The 17,026-nt window shown below is 43.7% G+C and overlaps 34 non-coding genes across 34 annotated transcripts; all 34 read right to left on the bottom strand.

The window, feature by feature from the left end:
- Positions 1 to 395: 395 nt before the first annotated feature.
- On the bottom strand, positions 396 to 514 carry LOC134120785 (5S ribosomal RNA). The gene has a single exon (XR_009952328.1). It is a non-coding gene; the product is annotated as a 5S ribosomal RNA (ribosomal RNA).
- A 339-nt stretch (positions 515 to 853) lies between these two features.
- LOC134120796 (5S ribosomal RNA) lies at positions 854 to 972 on the bottom strand. Its single transcript, XR_009952339.1, has one exon. It is a non-coding gene; the product is annotated as a 5S ribosomal RNA (ribosomal RNA).
- Positions 973 to 1,367: 395 nt separating this feature from the next.
- LOC134119694 (5S ribosomal RNA) lies at positions 1,368 to 1,486 on the bottom strand. The gene has a single exon (XR_009951243.1). It is a non-coding gene; the product is annotated as a 5S ribosomal RNA (ribosomal RNA).
- Positions 1,487 to 1,825: 339 nt separating this feature from the next.
- Positions 1,826 to 1,944, bottom strand: LOC134119705 (5S ribosomal RNA). The gene has a single exon (XR_009951254.1). It is a non-coding gene; the product is annotated as a 5S ribosomal RNA (ribosomal RNA).
- Positions 1,945 to 2,339: 395 nt separating this feature from the next.
- On the bottom strand, positions 2,340 to 2,458 carry LOC134119716 (5S ribosomal RNA). Its single transcript, XR_009951265.1, has one exon. It is a non-coding gene; the product is annotated as a 5S ribosomal RNA (ribosomal RNA).
- Positions 2,459 to 2,853: 395 nt separating this feature from the next.
- LOC134119727 (5S ribosomal RNA) lies at positions 2,854 to 2,972 on the bottom strand. Its single transcript, XR_009951276.1, has one exon. It is a non-coding gene; the product is annotated as a 5S ribosomal RNA (ribosomal RNA).
- A 339-nt stretch (positions 2,973 to 3,311) lies between these two features.
- Positions 3,312 to 3,430, bottom strand: LOC134119738 (5S ribosomal RNA). The gene has a single exon (XR_009951287.1). It is a non-coding gene; the product is annotated as a 5S ribosomal RNA (ribosomal RNA).
- Positions 3,431 to 3,825: 395 nt separating this feature from the next.
- Positions 3,826 to 3,944, bottom strand: LOC134119750 (5S ribosomal RNA). The gene has a single exon (XR_009951299.1). It is a non-coding gene; the product is annotated as a 5S ribosomal RNA (ribosomal RNA).
- Positions 3,945 to 4,283: 339 nt separating this feature from the next.
- On the bottom strand, positions 4,284 to 4,402 carry LOC134119761 (5S ribosomal RNA). The gene has a single exon (XR_009951310.1). It is a non-coding gene; the product is annotated as a 5S ribosomal RNA (ribosomal RNA).
- Positions 4,403 to 4,797: 395 nt separating this feature from the next.
- On the bottom strand, positions 4,798 to 4,916 carry LOC134119772 (5S ribosomal RNA). Its single transcript, XR_009951321.1, has one exon. It is a non-coding gene; the product is annotated as a 5S ribosomal RNA (ribosomal RNA).
- A 339-nt stretch (positions 4,917 to 5,255) lies between these two features.
- Positions 5,256 to 5,374, bottom strand: LOC134119783 (5S ribosomal RNA). Its single transcript, XR_009951332.1, has one exon. It is a non-coding gene; the product is annotated as a 5S ribosomal RNA (ribosomal RNA).
- A 395-nt stretch (positions 5,375 to 5,769) lies between these two features.
- LOC134119794 (5S ribosomal RNA) lies at positions 5,770 to 5,888 on the bottom strand. Its single transcript, XR_009951343.1, has one exon. It is a non-coding gene; the product is annotated as a 5S ribosomal RNA (ribosomal RNA).
- A 339-nt stretch (positions 5,889 to 6,227) lies between these two features.
- Positions 6,228 to 6,346, bottom strand: LOC134119805 (5S ribosomal RNA). The gene has a single exon (XR_009951354.1). It is a non-coding gene; the product is annotated as a 5S ribosomal RNA (ribosomal RNA).
- A 395-nt stretch (positions 6,347 to 6,741) lies between these two features.
- LOC134119816 (5S ribosomal RNA) lies at positions 6,742 to 6,860 on the bottom strand. Its single transcript, XR_009951365.1, has one exon. It is a non-coding gene; the product is annotated as a 5S ribosomal RNA (ribosomal RNA).
- A 395-nt stretch (positions 6,861 to 7,255) lies between these two features.
- On the bottom strand, positions 7,256 to 7,374 carry LOC134119827 (5S ribosomal RNA). Its single transcript, XR_009951376.1, has one exon. It is a non-coding gene; the product is annotated as a 5S ribosomal RNA (ribosomal RNA).
- Positions 7,375 to 7,713: 339 nt separating this feature from the next.
- Positions 7,714 to 7,832, bottom strand: LOC134119838 (5S ribosomal RNA). Its single transcript, XR_009951387.1, has one exon. It is a non-coding gene; the product is annotated as a 5S ribosomal RNA (ribosomal RNA).
- A 395-nt stretch (positions 7,833 to 8,227) lies between these two features.
- LOC134119849 (5S ribosomal RNA) lies at positions 8,228 to 8,346 on the bottom strand. Its single transcript, XR_009951398.1, has one exon. It is a non-coding gene; the product is annotated as a 5S ribosomal RNA (ribosomal RNA).
- A 342-nt stretch (positions 8,347 to 8,688) lies between these two features.
- Positions 8,689 to 8,807, bottom strand: LOC134119861 (5S ribosomal RNA). Its single transcript, XR_009951410.1, has one exon. It is a non-coding gene; the product is annotated as a 5S ribosomal RNA (ribosomal RNA).
- A 395-nt stretch (positions 8,808 to 9,202) lies between these two features.
- LOC134119872 (5S ribosomal RNA) lies at positions 9,203 to 9,321 on the bottom strand. Its single transcript, XR_009951421.1, has one exon. It is a non-coding gene; the product is annotated as a 5S ribosomal RNA (ribosomal RNA).
- Positions 9,322 to 9,716: 395 nt separating this feature from the next.
- On the bottom strand, positions 9,717 to 9,835 carry LOC134119883 (5S ribosomal RNA). The gene has a single exon (XR_009951432.1). It is a non-coding gene; the product is annotated as a 5S ribosomal RNA (ribosomal RNA).
- A 339-nt stretch (positions 9,836 to 10,174) lies between these two features.
- Positions 10,175 to 10,293, bottom strand: LOC134119894 (5S ribosomal RNA). Its single transcript, XR_009951443.1, has one exon. It is a non-coding gene; the product is annotated as a 5S ribosomal RNA (ribosomal RNA).
- Positions 10,294 to 10,688: 395 nt separating this feature from the next.
- Positions 10,689 to 10,807, bottom strand: LOC134119905 (5S ribosomal RNA). Its single transcript, XR_009951454.1, has one exon. It is a non-coding gene; the product is annotated as a 5S ribosomal RNA (ribosomal RNA).
- A 339-nt stretch (positions 10,808 to 11,146) lies between these two features.
- Positions 11,147 to 11,265, bottom strand: LOC134119916 (5S ribosomal RNA). The gene has a single exon (XR_009951465.1). It is a non-coding gene; the product is annotated as a 5S ribosomal RNA (ribosomal RNA).
- Positions 11,266 to 11,660: 395 nt separating this feature from the next.
- LOC134119927 (5S ribosomal RNA) lies at positions 11,661 to 11,779 on the bottom strand. The gene has a single exon (XR_009951476.1). It is a non-coding gene; the product is annotated as a 5S ribosomal RNA (ribosomal RNA).
- Positions 11,780 to 12,174: 395 nt separating this feature from the next.
- On the bottom strand, positions 12,175 to 12,293 carry LOC134120318 (5S ribosomal RNA). Its single transcript, XR_009951866.1, has one exon. It is a non-coding gene; the product is annotated as a 5S ribosomal RNA (ribosomal RNA).
- Positions 12,294 to 12,632: 339 nt separating this feature from the next.
- LOC134119938 (5S ribosomal RNA) lies at positions 12,633 to 12,751 on the bottom strand. Its single transcript, XR_009951487.1, has one exon. It is a non-coding gene; the product is annotated as a 5S ribosomal RNA (ribosomal RNA).
- Positions 12,752 to 13,146: 395 nt separating this feature from the next.
- Positions 13,147 to 13,265, bottom strand: LOC134119949 (5S ribosomal RNA). The gene has a single exon (XR_009951498.1). It is a non-coding gene; the product is annotated as a 5S ribosomal RNA (ribosomal RNA).
- A 342-nt stretch (positions 13,266 to 13,607) lies between these two features.
- Positions 13,608 to 13,726, bottom strand: LOC134119960 (5S ribosomal RNA). Its single transcript, XR_009951509.1, has one exon. It is a non-coding gene; the product is annotated as a 5S ribosomal RNA (ribosomal RNA).
- A 395-nt stretch (positions 13,727 to 14,121) lies between these two features.
- Positions 14,122 to 14,240, bottom strand: LOC134119972 (5S ribosomal RNA). Its single transcript, XR_009951521.1, has one exon. It is a non-coding gene; the product is annotated as a 5S ribosomal RNA (ribosomal RNA).
- A 395-nt stretch (positions 14,241 to 14,635) lies between these two features.
- Positions 14,636 to 14,754, bottom strand: LOC134119983 (5S ribosomal RNA). Its single transcript, XR_009951532.1, has one exon. It is a non-coding gene; the product is annotated as a 5S ribosomal RNA (ribosomal RNA).
- Positions 14,755 to 15,093: 339 nt separating this feature from the next.
- Positions 15,094 to 15,212, bottom strand: LOC134119994 (5S ribosomal RNA). Its single transcript, XR_009951543.1, has one exon. It is a non-coding gene; the product is annotated as a 5S ribosomal RNA (ribosomal RNA).
- A 395-nt stretch (positions 15,213 to 15,607) lies between these two features.
- Positions 15,608 to 15,726, bottom strand: LOC134120005 (5S ribosomal RNA). The gene has a single exon (XR_009951554.1). It is a non-coding gene; the product is annotated as a 5S ribosomal RNA (ribosomal RNA).
- A 342-nt stretch (positions 15,727 to 16,068) lies between these two features.
- On the bottom strand, positions 16,069 to 16,187 carry LOC134120016 (5S ribosomal RNA). The gene has a single exon (XR_009951565.1). It is a non-coding gene; the product is annotated as a 5S ribosomal RNA (ribosomal RNA).
- Positions 16,188 to 16,582: 395 nt separating this feature from the next.
- On the bottom strand, positions 16,583 to 16,701 carry LOC134120027 (5S ribosomal RNA). Its single transcript, XR_009951576.1, has one exon. It is a non-coding gene; the product is annotated as a 5S ribosomal RNA (ribosomal RNA).
- Positions 16,702 to 17,026: the final 325 nt, after the last annotated feature.

Raw genomic sequence — 17,026 nt, forward strand, 5'->3', positions numbered from 1 at the left:
TGCTTTTCATCTTTTTCCTAATCCTTTAAAACGTGTCAAAGATAATCAGAAGTTTCTTTTTCTAAAATTGAAGCAGTTCTTAGCATTGGCAAGAGAGGTTCCTAAAGCCTGAAGGTAACTTTACTTTTCTTCACTGGCAATTCTAACATGTTGGGTTAGCACCTGTATTTCAACGGCTAAATTACAAACAATAGTATGCCAATCGTAAATGTTGATCAACACTAATTTAGCAATCATGAAACGGAATCATTTTGGATAATATTGTCTAATTTCCTTTCATATCCAACGTTAAAACAACACTAAACATGCATCTCTTCAACAATGTGATATTCTTTTTGTAATTTGTAGGTGTACAATCTGCGGCGCTCGGCGGCTTTCGGAGAGAGAAGTGAAAAAGCTTACGGCACCTGGGATTCCCAGGCGGTCTTCCATCCAGGTACTAACCAGGCCCTGCTCTGCTTAGCTTCCGAGATCAGACGAGATCGGGCGGAACCAGAGAGGTATGGCCGTAAGCTGCTTTTTATCTTTTTCCTAATCCTTTATAATGCGTCAATGAATTATGACACGCCTGCCGTTGGCATCTTTGTGTGGGTTAAATAAGGGTATGCAAAGAAGGCTGTGACATCCCATGCCGAAAATTGGATGGACTAGAGAAGACCCGCCCAGGGGTCCCAGCCAATCGGTGAATGGCCATTGCAGTCCCCGCCACCTCAAATGGCCTGACGATGGTATGGACGTAAGCCACCTTTCATCTTCTTCCTATTGCATCTCTTCTACAATGTGACATTTTTTTTACAATTGTGTAGGTGTACAATCTACGGCGCTGGGCGGCTTTCAGAGAGAGAAGTGAAAAAGCTTACGGCACCTGGGATTCCCAGGCGGTCTTCCATCCAGGTACTAACCAGGCCCTGCTCTGCTTAGCTTCCGAGATCAGACGAGATCGGGCGGAACCAGAGAGGTATGGCCGTAAGCTGCTTTTCATCTTTTTCCTAATCCTTTAAAACGTGTCAAAGATAATCAGAAGTTTCTTTTTCTAAAATTGAAGCAGTTCTTAGCATTGGCAAGAGAGGTTCCTAAAGCCTGAAGGTAACTTTACTTTTCTTCACTGGCAATTCTAACATGTTGGGTTAGCACCTGTATTTCAACGGCTAAATTACAAACAATAGTATGCCAATCGTAAATGTTGATCAACACTAATTTAGCAATCATGAAACGGAATCATTTTGGATAATATTGTCTAATTTCCTTTCATATCCAACGTTAAAACAACACTAAACATGCATCTCTTCAACAATGTGATATTCTTTTTGTAATTTGTAGGTGTACAATCTGCGGCGCTCGGCGGCTTTCGGAGAGAGAAGTGAAAAAGCTTACGGCACCTGGGATTCCCAGGCGGTCTTCCATCCAGGTACTAACCAGGCCCTGCTCTGCTTAGCTTCCGAGATCAGACGAGATCGGGCGGAACCAGAGAGGTATGGCCGTAAGCTGCTTTTTATCTTTTTCCTAATCCTTTATAATGCGTCAATGAATTATGACACGCCTGCCGTTGGCATCTTTGTGTGGGTTAAATAAGGGTATGCAAAGAAGGCTGTGACATCCCATGCCGAAAATTGGATGGACTAGAGAAGACCCGCCCAGGGGTCCCAGCCAATCGGTGAATGGCCATTGCAGTCCCCGCCACCTCAAATGGCCTGACGATGGTATGGACGTAAGCCACCTTTCATCTTCTTCCTATTGCATCTCTTCTACAATGTGACATTTTTTTTACAATTGTGTAGGTGTACAATCTACGGCGCTGGGCGGCTTTCAGAGAGAGAAGTGAAAAAGCTTACGGCACCTGGGATTCCCAGGCGGTCTTCCATCCAGGTACTAACCAGGCCCTGCTCTGCTTAGCTTCCGAGATCAGACGAGATCGGGCGGAACCAGAGAGGTATGGCCGTAAGCTGCTTTTCATCTTTTTCCTAATCCTTTAAAACGTGTCAAAGATAATCAGAAGTTTCTTTTTCTAAAATTGAAGCAGTTCTTAGCATTGGCAAGAGAGGTTCCTAAAGCCTGAAGGTAACTTTACTTTTCTTCACTGGCAATTCTAACATGTTGGGTTAGCACCTGTATTTCAACGGCTAAATTACAAACAATAGTATGCCAATCGTAAATGTTGATCAACACTAATTTAGCAATCATGAAACGGAATCATTTTGGATATTATTGTCTAATTTCCTTTCATATCCAACGTTAAAACAACACTAAACATGCATCTCTTCAACAATGTGATATTCTTTTTGTAATTTGTAGGTGTACAATCTGCGGCGCTCGGCGGCTTTCGGAGAGAGAAGTGAAAAAGCTTACGGCACCTGGGATTCCCAGGCGGTCTTCCATCCAGGTACTAACCAGGCCCTGCTCTGCTTAGCTTCCGAGATCAGACGAGATCGGGCGGAACCAGAGAGGTATGGCCGTAAGCTGCTTTTCATCTTTTTCCTAATCCTTTAAAACGTGTCAAAGATAATCAGAAGTTTCTTTTTCTAAAATTGAAGCAGTTCTTAGCATTGGCAAGAGAGGTTCCTAAAGCCTGAAGGTAACTTTACTTTTCTTCACTGGCAATTCTAACATGTTGGGTTAGCACCTGTATTTCAACGGCTAAATTACAAACAATAGTATGCCAATCGTAAATGTTGATCAACACTAATTTAGCAATCATGAAACGGAATCATTTTGGATAATATTGTCTAATTTCCTTTCATATCCAACGTTAAAACAACACTAAACATGCATCTCTTCAACAATGTGATATTCTTTTTGTAATTTGTAGGTGTACAATCTGCGGCGCTCGGCGGCTTTCGGAGAGAGAAGTGAAAAAGCTTACGGCACCTGGGATTCCCAGGCGGTCTTCCATCCAGGTACTAACCAGGCCCTGCTCTGCTTAGCTTCCGAGATCAGACGAGATCGGGCGGAACCAGAGAGGTATGGCCGTAAGCTGCTTTTTATCTTTTTCCTAATCCTTTATAATGCGTCAATGAATTATGACACGCCTGCCGTTGGCATCTTTGTGTGGGTTAAATAAGGGTATGCAAAGAAGGCTGTGACATCCCATGCCGAAAATTGGATGGACTAGAGAAGACCCGCCCAGGGGTCCCAGCCAATCGGTGAATGGCCATTGCAGTCCCCGCCACCTCAAATGGCCTGACGATGGTATGGACGTAAGCCACCTTTCATCTTCTTCCTATTGCATCTCTTCTACAATGTGACATTTTTTTTACAATTGTGTAGGTGTACAATCTACGGCGCTGGGCGGCTTTCAGAGAGAGAAGTGAAAAAGCTTACGGCACCTGGGATTCCCAGGCGGTCTTCCATCCAGGTACTAACCAGGCCCTGCTCTGCTTAGCTTCCGAGATCAGACGAGATCGGGCGGAACCAGAGAGGTATGGCCGTAAGCTGCTTTTCATCTTTTTCCTAATCCTTTAAAACGTGTCAAAGATAATCAGAAGTTTCTTTTTCTAAAATTGAAGCAGTTCTTAGCATTGGCAAGAGAGGTTCCTAAAGCCTGAAGGTAACTTTACTTTTCTTCACTGGCAATTCTAACATGTTGGGTTAGCACCTGTATTTCAACGGCTAAATTACAAACAATAGTATGCCAATCGTAAATGTTGATCAACACTAATTTAGCAATCATGAAACGGAATCATTTTGGATAATATTGTCTAATTTCCTTTCATATCCAACGTTAAAACAACACTAAACATGCATCTCTTCAACAATGTGATATTCTTTTTGTAATTTGTAGGTGTACAATCTGCGGCGCTCGGCGGCTTTCGGAGAGAGAAGTGAAAAAGCTTACGGCACCTGGGATTCCCAGGCGGTCTTCCATCCAGGTACTAACCAGGCCCTGCTCTGCTTAGCTTCCGAGATCAGACGAGATCGGGCGGAACCAGAGAGGTATGGCCGTAAGCTGCTTTTTATCTTTTTCCTAATCCTTTATAATGCGTCAATGAATTATGACACGCCTGCCGTTGGCATCTTTGTGTGGGTTAAATAAGGGTATGCAAAGAAGGCTGTGACATCCCATGCCGAAAATTGGATGGACTAGAGAAGACCCGCCCAGGGGTCCCAGCCAATCGGTGAATGGCCATTGCAGTCCCCGCCACCTCAAATGGCCTGACGATGGTATGGACGTAAGCCACCTTTCATCTTCTTCCTATTGCATCTCTTCTACAATGTGACATTTTTTTTACAATTGTGTAGGTGTACAATCTACGGCGCTGGGCGGCTTTCAGAGAGAGAAGTGAAAAAGCTTACGGCACCTGGGATTCCCAGGCGGTCTTCCATCCAGGTACTAACCAGGCCCTGCTCTGCTTAGCTTCCGAGATCAGACGAGATCGGGCGGAACCAGAGAGGTATGGCCGTAAGCTGCTTTTCATCTTTTTCCTAATCCTTTAAAACGTGTCAAAGATAATCAGAAGTTTCTTTTTCTAAAATTGAAGCAGTTCTTAGCATTGGCAAGAGAGGTTCCTAAAGCCTGAAGGTAACTTTACTTTTCTTCACTGGCAATTCTAACATGTTGGGTTAGCACCTGTATTTCAACGGCTAAATTACAAACAATAGTATGCCAATCGTAAATGTTGATCAACACTAATTTAGCAATCATGAAACGGAATCATTTTGGATAATATTGTCTAATTTCCTTTCATATCCAACGTTAAAACAACACTAAACATGCATCTCTTCAACAATGTGATATTCTTTTTGTAATTTGTAGGTGTACAATCTGCGGCGCTCGGCGGCTTTCGGAGAGAGAAGTGAAAAAGCTTACGGCACCTGGGATTCCCAGGCGGTCTTCCATCCAGGTACTAACCAGGCCCTGCTCTGCTTAGCTTCCGAGATCAGACGAGATCGGGCGGAACCAGAGAGGTATGGCCGTAAGCTGCTTTTTATCTTTTTCCTAATCCTTTATAATGCGTCAATGAATTATGACACGCCTGCCGTTGGCATCTTTGTGTGGGTTAAATAAGGGTATGCAAAGAAGGCTGTGACATCCCATGCCGAAAATTGGATGGACTAGAGAAGACCCGCCCAGGGGTCCCAGCCAATCGGTGAATGGCCATTGCAGTCCCCGCCACCTCAAATGGCCTGACGATGGTATGGACGTAAGCCACCTTTCATCTTCTTCCTATTGCATCTCTTCTACAATGTGACATTTTTTTTACAATTGTGTAGGTGTACAATCTACGGCGCTGGGCGGCTTTCAGAGAGAGAAGTGAAAAAGCTTACGGCACCTGGGATTCCCAGGCGGTCTTCCATCCAGGTACTAACCAGGCCCTGCTCTGCTTAGCTTCCGAGATCAGACGAGATCGGGCGGAACCAGAGAGGTATGGCCGTAAGCTGCTTTTCATCTTTTTCCTAATCCTTTAAAACGTGTCAAAGATAATCAGAAGTTTCTTTTTCTAAAATTGAAGCAGTTCTTAGCATTGGCAAGAGAGGTTCCTAAAGCCTGAAGGTAACTTTACTTTTCTTCACTGGCAATTCTAACATGTTGGGTTAGCACCTGTATTTCAACGGCTAAATTACAAACAATAGTATGCCAATCGTAAATGTTGATCAACACTAATTTAGCAATCATGAAACGGAATCATTTTGGATAATATTGTCTAATTTCCTTTCATATCCAACGTTAAAACAACACTAAACATGCATCTCTTCAACAATGTGATATTCTTTTTGTAATTTGTAGGTGTACAATCTGCGGCGCTCGGCGGCTTTCGGAGAGAGAAGTGAAAAAGCTTACGGCACCTGGGATTCCCAGGCGGTCTTCCATCCAGGTACTAACCAGGCCCTGCTCTGCTTAGCTTCCGAGATCAGACGAGATCGGGCGGAACCAGAGAGGTATGGCCGTAAGCTGCTTTTTATCTTTTTCCTAATCCTTTATAATGCGTCAATGAATTATGACACGCCTGCCGTTGGCATCTTTGTGTGGGTTAAATAAGGGTATGCAAAGAAGGCTGTGACATCCCATGCCGAAAATTGGATGGACTAGAGAAGACCCGCCCAGGGGTCCCAGCCAATCGGTGAATGGCCATTGCAGTCCCCGCCACCTCAAATGGCCTGACGATGGTATGGACGTAAGCCACCTTTCATCTTCTTCCTATTGCATCTCTTCTACAATGTGACATTTTTTTTACAATTGTGTAGGTGTACAATCTACGGCGCTGGGCGGCTTTCAGAGAGAGAAGTGAAAAAGCTTACGGCACCTGGGATTCCCAGGCGGTCTTCCATCCAGGTACTAACCAGGCCCTGCTCTGCTTAGCTTCCGAGATCAGACGAGATCGGGCGGAACCAGAGAGGTATGGCCGTAAGCTGCTTTTCATCTTTTTCCTAATCCTTTAAAACGTGTCAAAGATAATCAGAAGTTTCTTTTTCTAAAATTGAAGCAGTTCTTAGCATTGGCAAGAGAGGTTCCTAAAGCCTGAAGGTAACTTTACTTTTCTTCACTGGCAATTCTAACATGTTGGGTTAGCACCTGTATTTCAACGGCTAAATTACAAACAATAGTATGCCAATCGTAAATGTTGATCAACACTAATTTAGCAATCATGAAACGGAATCATTTTGGATATTATTGTCTAATTTCCTTTCATATCCAACGTTAAAACAACACTAAACATGCATCTCTTCAACAATGTGATATTCTTTTTGTAATTTGTAGGTGTACAATCTGCGGCGCTCGGCGGCTTTCGGAGAGAGAAGTGAAAAAGCTTACGGCACCTGGGATTCCCAGGCGGTCTTCCATCCAGGTACTAACCAGGCCCTGCTCTGCTTAGCTTCCGAGATCAGACGAGATCGGGCGGAACCAGAGAGGTATGGCCGTAAGCTGCTTTTCATCTTTTTCCTAATCCTTTAAAACGTGTCAAAGATAATCAGAAGTTTCTTTTTCTAAAATTGAAGCAGTTCTTAGCATTGGCAAGAGAGGTTCCTAAAGCCTGAAGGTAACTTTACTTTTCTTCACTGGCAATTCTAACATGTTGGGTTAGCACCTGTATTTCAACGGCTAAATTACAAACAATAGTATGCCAATCGTAAATGTTGATCAACACTAATTTAGCAATCATGAAACGGAATCATTTTGGATAATATTGTCTAATTTCCTTTCATATCCAACGTTAAAACAACACTAAACATGCATCTCTTCAACAATGTGATATTCTTTTTGTAATTTGTAGGTGTACAATCTGCGGCGCTCGGCGGCTTTCGGAGAGAGAAGTGAAAAAGCTTACGGCACCTGGGATTCCCAGGCGGTCTTCCATCCAGGTACTAACCAGGCCCTGCTCTGCTTAGCTTCCGAGATCAGACGAGATCGGGCGGAACCAGAGAGGTATGGCCGTAAGCTGCTTTTTATCTTTTTCCTAATCCTTTATAATGCGTCAATGAATTATGACACGCCTGCCGTTGGCATCTTTGTGTGGGTTAAATAAGGGTATGCAAAGAAGGCTGTGACATCCCATGCCGAAAATTGGATGGACTAGAGAAGACCCGCCCAGGGGTCCCAGCCAATCGGTGAATGGCCATTGCAGTCCCCGCCACCTCAAATGGCCTGACGATGGTATGGACGTAAGCCACCTTTCATCTTCTTCCTATTGCATCTCTTCTACAATGTGACATTTTTTTTACAATTGTGTAGGTGTACAATCTACGGCGCTGGGCGGCTTTCAGAGAGAGAAGTGAAAAAGCTTACGGCACCTGGGATTCCCAGGCGGTCTTCCATCCAGGTACTAACCAGGCCCTGCTCTGCTTAGCTTCCGAGATCAGACGAGATCGGGCGGAACCAGAGAGGTATGGCCGTAAGCTGCTTTTCATCTTTTTCCTAATCCTTTAAAACGTGTCAAAGATAATCAGAAGTTTCTTTTTCTAAAATTGAAGCAGTTCTTAGCATTGGCAAGAGAGGTTCCTAAAGCCTGAAGGTAACTTTACTTTTCTTCACTGGCAATTCTAACATGTTGGGTTAGCACCTGTATTTCAACGGCTAAATTACAAACAATAGTATGCCAATCGTAAATGTTGATCAACACTAATTTAGCAATCATGAAACGGAATCATTTTGGATAATATTGTCTAATTTCCTTTCATATCCAACGTTAAAACAACACTAAACATGCATCTCTTCAACAATGTGATATTCTTTTTGTAATTTGTAGGTGTACAATCTGCGGCGCTCGGCGGCTTTCGGAGAGAGAAGTGAAAAAGCTTACGGCACCTGGGATTCCCAGGCGGTCTTCCATCCAGGTACTAACCAGGCCCTGCTCTGCTTAGCTTCCGAGATCAGACGAGATCGGGCGGAACCAGAGAGGTATGGCCGTAAGCTGCTTTTTATCTTTTTCCTAATCCTTTATAATGCGTCAATGAATTATGACACGCCTGCCGTTGGCATCTTTGTGTGGGTTAAATAAGGGTATGCAAAGAAGGCTGTGACATCCCATGCCGAAAATTGGATGGACTAGAGAAGACCCGCCCAGGGGTCCCAGCCAATCGGTGAATGGCCATTGCAGTCCCCGCCACCTCAAATGGCCTGACGATGGTATGGACGTAAGCCACCTTTCATCTTCTTTTTCCTATTGCATCTCTTCTACAATGTGACATTTTTTTTACAATTGTGTAGGTGTACAATCTACGGCGCTGGGCGGCTTTCAGAGAGAGAAGTGAAAAAGCTTACGGCACCTGGGATTCCCAGGCGGTCTTCCATCCAGGTACTAACCAGGCCCTGCTCTGCTTAGCTTCCGAGATCAGACGAGATCGGGCGGAACCAGAGAGGTATGGCCGTAAGCTGCTTTTCATCTTTTTCCTAATCCTTTAAAACGTGTCAAAGATAATCAGAAGTTTCTTTTTCTAAAATTGAAGCAGTTCTTAGCATTGGCAAGAGAGGTTCCTAAAGCCTGAAGGTAACTTTACTTTTCTTCACTGGCAATTCTAACATGTTGGGTTAGCACCTGTATTTCAACGGCTAAATTACAAACAATAGTATGCCAATCGTAAATGTTGATCAACACTAATTTAGCAATCATGAAACGGAATCATTTTGGATATTATTGTCTAATTTCCTTTCATATCCAACGTTAAAACAACACTAAACATGCATCTCTTCAACAATGTGATATTCTTTTTGTAATTTGTAGGTGTACAATCTGCGGCGCTCGGCGGCTTTCGGAGAGAGAAGTGAAAAAGCTTACGGCACCTGGGATTCCCAGGCGGTCTTCCATCCAGGTACTAACCAGGCCCTGCTCTGCTTAGCTTCCGAGATCAGACGAGATCGGGCGGAACCAGAGAGGTATGGCCGTAAGCTGCTTTTCATCTTTTTCCTAATCCTTTAAAACGTGTCAAAGATAATCAGAAGTTTCTTTTTCTAAAATTGAAGCAGTTCTTAGCATTGGCAAGAGAGGTTCCTAAAGCCTGAAGGTAACTTTACTTTTCTTCACTGGCAATTCTAACATGTTGGGTTAGCACCTGTATTTCAACGGCTAAATTACAAACAATAGTATGCCAATCGTAAATGTTGATCAACACTAATTTAGCAATCATGAAACGGAATCATTTTGGATAATATTGTCTAATTTCCTTTCATATCCAACGTTAAAACAACACTAAACATGCATCTCTTCAACAATGTGATATTCTTTTTGTAATTTGTAGGTGTACAATCTGCGGCGCTCGGCGGCTTTCGGAGAGAGAAGTGAAAAAGCTTACGGCACCTGGGATTCCCAGGCGGTCTTCCATCCAGGTACTAACCAGGCCCTGCTCTGCTTAGCTTCCGAGATCAGACGAGATCGGGCGGAACCAGAGAGGTATGGCCGTAAGCTGCTTTTTATCTTTTTCCTAATCCTTTATAATGCGTCAATGAATTATGACACGCCTGCCGTTGGCATCTTTGTGTGGGTTAAATAAGGGTATGCAAAGAAGGCTGTGACATCCCATGCCGAAAATTGGATGGACTAGAGAAGACCCGCCCAGGGGTCCCAGCCAATCGGTGAATGGCCATTGCAGTCCCCGCCACCTCAAATGGCCTGACGATGGTATGGACGTAAGCCACCTTTCATCTTCTTCCTATTGCATCTCTTCTACAATGTGACATTTTTTTTACAATTGTGTAGGTGTACAATCTACGGCGCTGGGCGGCTTTCAGAGAGAGAAGTGAAAAAGCTTACGGCACCTGGGATTCCCAGGCGGTCTTCCATCCAGGTACTAACCAGGCCCTGCTCTGCTTAGCTTCCGAGATCAGACGAGATCGGGCGGAACCAGAGAGGTATGGCCGTAAGCTGCTTTTCATCTTTTTCCTAATCCTTTAAAACGTGTCAAAGATAATCAGAAGTTTCTTTTTCTAAAATTGAAGCAGTTCTTAGCATTGGCAAGAGAGGTTCCTAAAGCCTGAAGGTAACTTTACTTTTCTTCACTGGCAATTCTAACATGTTGGGTTAGCACCTGTATTTCAACGGCTAAATTACAAACAATAGTATGCCAATCGTAAATGTTGATCAACACTAATTTAGCAATCATGAAACGGAATCATTTTGGATAATATTGTCTAATTTCCTTTCATATCCAACGTTAAAACAACACTAAACATGCATCTCTTCAACAATGTGATATTCTTTTTGTAATTTGTAGGTGTACAATCTGCGGCGCTCGGCGGCTTTCGGAGAGAGAAGTGAAAAAGCTTACGGCACCTGGGATTCCCAGGCGGTCTTCCATCCAGGTACTAACCAGGCCCTGCTCTGCTTAGCTTCCGAGATCAGACGAGATCGGGCGGAACCAGAGAGGTATGGCCGTAAGCTGCTTTTTATCTTTTTCCTAATCCTTTATAATGCGTCAATGAATTATGACACGCCTGCCGTTGGCATCTTTGTGTGGGTTAAATAAGGGTATGCAAAGAAGGCTGTGACATCCCATGCCGAAAATTGGATGGACTAGAGAAGACCCGCCCAGGGGTCCCAGCCAATCGGTGAATGGCCATTGCAGTCCCCGCCACCTCAAATGGCCTGACGATGGTATGGACGTAAGCCACCTTTCATCTTCTTCCTATTGCATCTCTTCTACAATGTGACATTTTTTTTACAATTGTGTAGGTGTACAATCTACGGCGCTGGGCGGCTTTCAGAGAGAGAAGTGAAAAAGCTTACGGCACCTGGGATTCCCAGGCGGTCTTCCATCCAGGTACTAACCAGGCCCTGCTCTGCTTAGCTTCCGAGATCAGACGAGATCGGGCGGAACCAGAGAGGTATGGCCGTAAGCTGCTTTTCATCTTTTTCCTAATCCTTTAAAACGTGTCAAAGATAATCAGAAGTTTCTTTTTCTAAAATTGAAGCAGTTCTTAGCATTGGCAAGAGAGGTTCCTAAAGCCTGAAGGTAACTTTACTTTTCTTCACTGGCAATTCTAACATGTTGGGTTAGCACCTGTATTTCAACGGCTAAATTACAAACAATAGTATGCCAATCGTAAATGTTGATCAACACTAATTTAGCAATCATGAAACGGAATCATTTTGGATATTATTGTCTAATTTCCTTTCATATCCAACGTTAAAACAACACTAAACATGCATCTCTTCAACAATGTGATATTCTTTTTGTAATTTGTAGGTGTACAATCTGCGGCGCTCGGCGGCTTTCGGAGAGAGAAGTGAAAAAGCTTACGGCACCTGGGATTCCCAGGCGGTCTTCCATCCAGGTACTAACCAGGCCCTGCTCTGCTTAGCTTCCGAGATCAGACGAGATCGGGCGGAACCAGAGAGGTATGGCCGTAAGCTGCTTTTCATCTTTTTCCTAATCCTTTAAAACGTGTCAAAGATAATCAGAAGTTTCTTTTTCTAAAATTGAAGCAGTTCTTAGCATTGGCAAGAGAGGTTCCTAAAGCCTGAAGGTAACTTTACTTTTCTTCACTGGCAATTCTAACATGTTGGGTTAGCACCTGTATTTCAACGGCTAAATTACAAACAATAGTATGCCAATCGTAAATGTTGATCAACACTAATTTAGCAATCATGAAACGGAATCATTTTGGATAATATTGTCTAATTTCCTTTCATATCCAACGTTAAAACAACACTAAACATGCATCTCTTCAACAATGTGATATTCTTTTTGTAATTTGTAGGTGTACAATCTGCGGCGCTCGGCGGCTTTCGGAGAGAGAAGTGAAAAAGCTTACGGCACCTGGGATTCCCAGGCGGTCTTCCATCCAGGTACTAACCAGGCCCTGCTCTGCTCGGCTTCCGAGATCAGACGAGATCGGGCGGAACCAGAGAGGTATGGCCGTAAGCTGCTTTTTATCTTTTTCCTAATCCTTTATAATGCGTCAATGAATTATGACACGCCTGCCGTTGGCATCTTTGTGTGGGTTAAATAAGGGTATGCAAAGAAGGCTGTGACATCCCATGCCGAAAATTGGATGGACTAGAGAAGACCCGCCCAGGGGTCCCAGCCAATCGGTGAATGGCCATTGCAGTCCCCGCCACCTCAAATGGCCTGACGATGGTATGGACGTAAGCCACCTTTCATCTTCTTCCTATTGCATCTCTTCTACAATGTGACATTTTTTTTACAATTGTGTAGGTGTACAATCTACGGCGCTGGGCGGCTTTCAGAGAGAGAAGTGAAAAAGCTTACGGCACCTGGGATTCCCAGGCGGTCTTCCATCCAGGTACTAACCAGGCCCTGCTCTGCTTAGCTTCCGAGATCAGACGAGATCGGGCGGAACCAGAGAGGTATGGCCGTAAGCTGCTTTTCATCTTTTTCCTAATCCTTTAAAACGTGTCAAAGATAATCAGAAGTTTCTTTTTCTAAAATTGAAGCAGTTCTTAGCATTGGCAAGAGAGGTTCCTAAAGCCTGAAGGTAACTTTACTTTTCTTCACTGGCAATTCTAACATGTTGGGTTAGCACCTGTATTTCAACGGCTAAATTACAAACAATAGTATGCCAATCGTAAATGTTGATCAACACTAATTTAGCAATCATGAAACGGAATCATTTTGGATAATATTGTCTAATTTCCTTTCATATCCAACGTTAAAACAACACTAAACATGCATCTCTTCAACAATGTGATATTCTTTTTGTAATTTGTAGGTGTACAATCTGCGGCGCTCGGCGGCTTTCGGAGAGAGAAGTGAAAAAGCTTACGGCACCTGGGATTCCCAGGCGGTCTTCCATCCAGGTACTAACCAGGCCCTGCTCTGCTTAGCTTCCGAGATCAGACGAGATCGGGCGGAACCAGAGAGGTATGGCCGTAAGCTGCTTTTTATCTTTTTCCTAATCCTTTATAATGCGTCAATGAATTATGACACGCCTGCCGTTGGCATCTTTGTGTGGGTTAAATAAGGGTATGCAAAGAAGGCTGTGACATCCCATGCCGAAAATTGGATGGACTAGAGAAGACCCGCCCAGGGGTCCCAGCCAATCGGTGAATGGCCATTGCAGTCCCCGCCACCTCAAATGGCCTGACGATGGTATGGACGTAAGCCACCTTTCATCTTCTTTTTCCTATTGCATCTCTTCTACAATGTGACATTTTTTTTACAATTGTGTAGGTGTACAATCTACGGCGCTGGGCGGCTTTCAGAGAGAGAAGTGAAAAAGCTTACGGCACCTGGGATTCCCAGGCGGTCTTCCATCCAGGTACTAACCAGGCCCTGCTCTGCTTAGCTTCCGAGATCAGACGAGATCGGGCGGAACCAGAGAGGTATGGCCGTAAGCTGCTTTTCATCTTTTTCCTAATCCTTTAAAACGTGTCAAAGATAATCAGAAGTTTCTTTTTCTAAAATTGAAGCAGTTCTTAGCATTGGCAAGAGAGGTTCCTAAAGCCTGAAGGTAACTTTACTTTTCTTCACTGGCAATTCTAACATGTTGGGTTAGCACCTGTATTTCAACGGCTAAATTACAAACAATAGTATGCCAATCGTAAATGTTGATCAACACTAATTTAGCAATCATGAAACGGAATCATTTTGGATATTATTGTCTAATTTCCTTTCATATCCAACGTTAAAACAACACTAAACATGCATCTCTTCAACAATGTGATATTCTTTTTGTAATTTGTAGGTGTACAATCTGCGGCGCTCGGCGGCTTTCGGAGAGAGAAGTGAAAAAGCTTACGGCACCTGGGATTCCCAGGCGGTCTTCCATCCAGGTACTAACCAGGCCCTGCTCTGCTTAGCTTCCGAGATCAGACGAGATCGGGCGGAACCAGAGAGGTATGGCCGTAAGCTGCTTTTCATCTTTTTCCTAATCCTTTAAAACGTGTCAAAGATAATCAGAAGTTTCTTTTTCTAAAATTGAAGCAGTTCTTAGCATTGGCAAGAGAGGTTCCTAAAGCCTGAAGGTAACTTTACTTTTCTTCACTGGCAATTCTAACATGTTGGGTTAGCACCTGTATTTCAACGGCTAAATTACAAACAATAGTATGCCAATCGTAAATGTTGATCAACACTAATTTAGCAATCATGAAACGGAATCATTTTGGATAATATTGTCTAATTTCCTTTCATATCCAACGTTAAAACAACACTAAACATGCATCTCTTCAACAATGTGATATTCTTTTTGTAATTTGTAGGTGTACAATCTGCGGCGCTCGGCGGCTTTCGGAGAGAGAAGTGAAAAAGCTTACGGCACCTGGGATTCCCAGGCGGTCTTCCATCCAGGTACTAACCAGGCCCTGCTCTGCTTAGCTTCCGAGATCAGACGAGATCGGGCGGAACCAGAGAGGTATGGCCGTAAGCTGCTTTTTATCTTTTTCCTAATCCTTTATAATGCGTCAATGAATTATGACACGCCTGCCGTTGGCATCTTTGTGTGGGTTAAATAAGGGTATGCAAAGAAGGCTGTGACATCCCATGCCGAAAATTGGATGGACTAGAGAAGACCCGCCCAGGGGTCCCAGCCAATCGGTGAATGGCCATTGCAGTCCCCGCCACCTCAAATGGCCTGACGATGGTATGGACGTAAGCCACCTTTCATCTTCTTCCTATTGCATCTCTTCTACAATGTGACATTTTTTTTACAATTGTGTAGGTGTACAATCTACGGCGCTGGGCGGCTTTCAGAGAGAGAAGTGAAAAAGCTTACGGCACCTGGGATTCCCAGGCGGTCTTCCATCCAGGTACTAACCAGGCCCTGCTCTGCTTAGCTTCCGAGATCAGACGAGATCGGGCGGAACCAGAGAGGTATGGCCGTAAGCTGCTTTTCATCTTTTTCCTAATCCTTTAAAACGTGTCAAAGATAATCAGAAGTTTCTTTTTCTAAAATTGAAGCAGTTCTTAGCATTGGCAAGAGAGGTTCCTAAAGCCTGAAGGTAACTTTACTTTTCTTCACTGGCAATTCTAACATGTTGGGTTAGCACCTGTATTTCAACGGCTAAATTACAAACAATAGTATGCCAATCGTAAATGTTGATCAACACTAATTTAGCAATCATGAAACGGAATCATTTTGGATAATATTGTCTAATTTCCTTTCATATCCAACGTTAAAACAACACTAAACATGCATCTCTTCAACAATGTGATATTCTTTTTGTAATTTGTAGGTGTACAATCTGCGGCGCTCGGCGGCTTTCGGAGAGAGAAGTGAAAAAGCTTACGGCACCTGGGATTCCCAGGCGGTCTTCCATCCAGGTACTAACCAGGCCCTGCTCTGCTTAGCTTCCGAGATCAGACGAGATCGGGCGGAACCAGAGAGGTATGGCCGTAAGCTGCTTTTTATCTTTTTCCTAATCCTTTATAATGCGTCAATGAATTATGACACGCCTGCCGTTGGCATCTTTGTGTGGGTTAAATAAGGGTATGCAAAGAAGGCTGTGACATCCCATGCCGAAAATTGGATGGACTAGAGAAGACCCGCCCAGGGGTCCCAGCCAATCGGTGAATGGCCATTGCAGTCCCCGCCACCTCAAATGGCCTGACGATGGTATGGACGTAAGCCACCTTTCATCTTCTTTTTCCTATTGCATCTCTTCTACAATGTGACATTTTTTTTACAATTGTGTAGGTGTACAATCTACGGCGCTGGGCGGCTTTCAGAGAGAGAAGTGAAAAAGCTTACGGCACCTGGGATTCCCAGGCGGTCTTCCATCCAGGTACTAACCAGGCCCTGCTCTGCTTAGCTTCCGAGATCAGACGAGATCGGGCGGAACCAGAGAGGTATGGCCGTAAGCTGCTTTTCATCTTTTTCCTAATCCTTTAAAACGTGTCAAAGATAATCAGAAGTTTCTTTTTCTAAAATTGAAGCAGTTCTTAGCATTGGCAAGAGAGGTTCCTAAAGCCTGAAGGTAACTTTACTTTTCTTCACTGGCAATTCTAACATGTTGGGTTAGCACCTGTATTTCAACGGCTAAATTACAAACAATAGTATGCCAATCGTAAATGTTGATCAACACTAATTTAGCAATCATGAAACGGAATCATTTTGGATATTATTGTCTAATTTCCTTTCATATCCAACGTTAAAACAACACTAAACATGCATCTCTTCAACAATGTGATATTCTTTTTGTAATTTGTAGGTGTACAATCTGCGGCGCTCGGCGGCTTTCGGAGAGAGAAGTGAAAAAGCTTACGGCACCTGGGATTCCCAGGCGGTCTTCCATCCAGGTACTAACCAGGCCCTGCTCTGCTTAGCTTCCGAGATCAGACGAGATCGGGCGGAACCAGAGAGGTATGGCCGTAAGCTGCTTTTCATCTTTTTCCTAATCCTTTAAAACGTGTCAAAGATAATCAGAAGTTTCTTTTTCTAAAATTGAAGCAGTTCTTAGCATTGGCAAGAGAGGTTCCTAAAGCCTGAAGGTAACTTTACTTTTCTTCACTGGCAATTCTAACATGTTGGGTTAGCACCTGTATTTCAACGGCTAAATTACAAACAATAGTATGCCAATCGTAAATGTTGATCAACACTAATTTAGCAATCATGAAACGGAATCATTTTGGATAATATTGTCTAATTTCCTTTCATATCCAACGTTAAAACAACACTAAACATGCATCTCTTCAACAATGT

The sequence above is a fragment of the Pungitius pungitius genome, unplaced genomic scaffold, assembly GCF_949316345.1.
Source record: "Pungitius pungitius unplaced genomic scaffold, fPunPun2.1 scaffold_26, whole genome shotgun sequence".
Classification (NCBI taxonomy): Eukaryota; Metazoa; Chordata; class Actinopteri; order Perciformes; family Gasterosteidae; genus Pungitius; species Pungitius pungitius.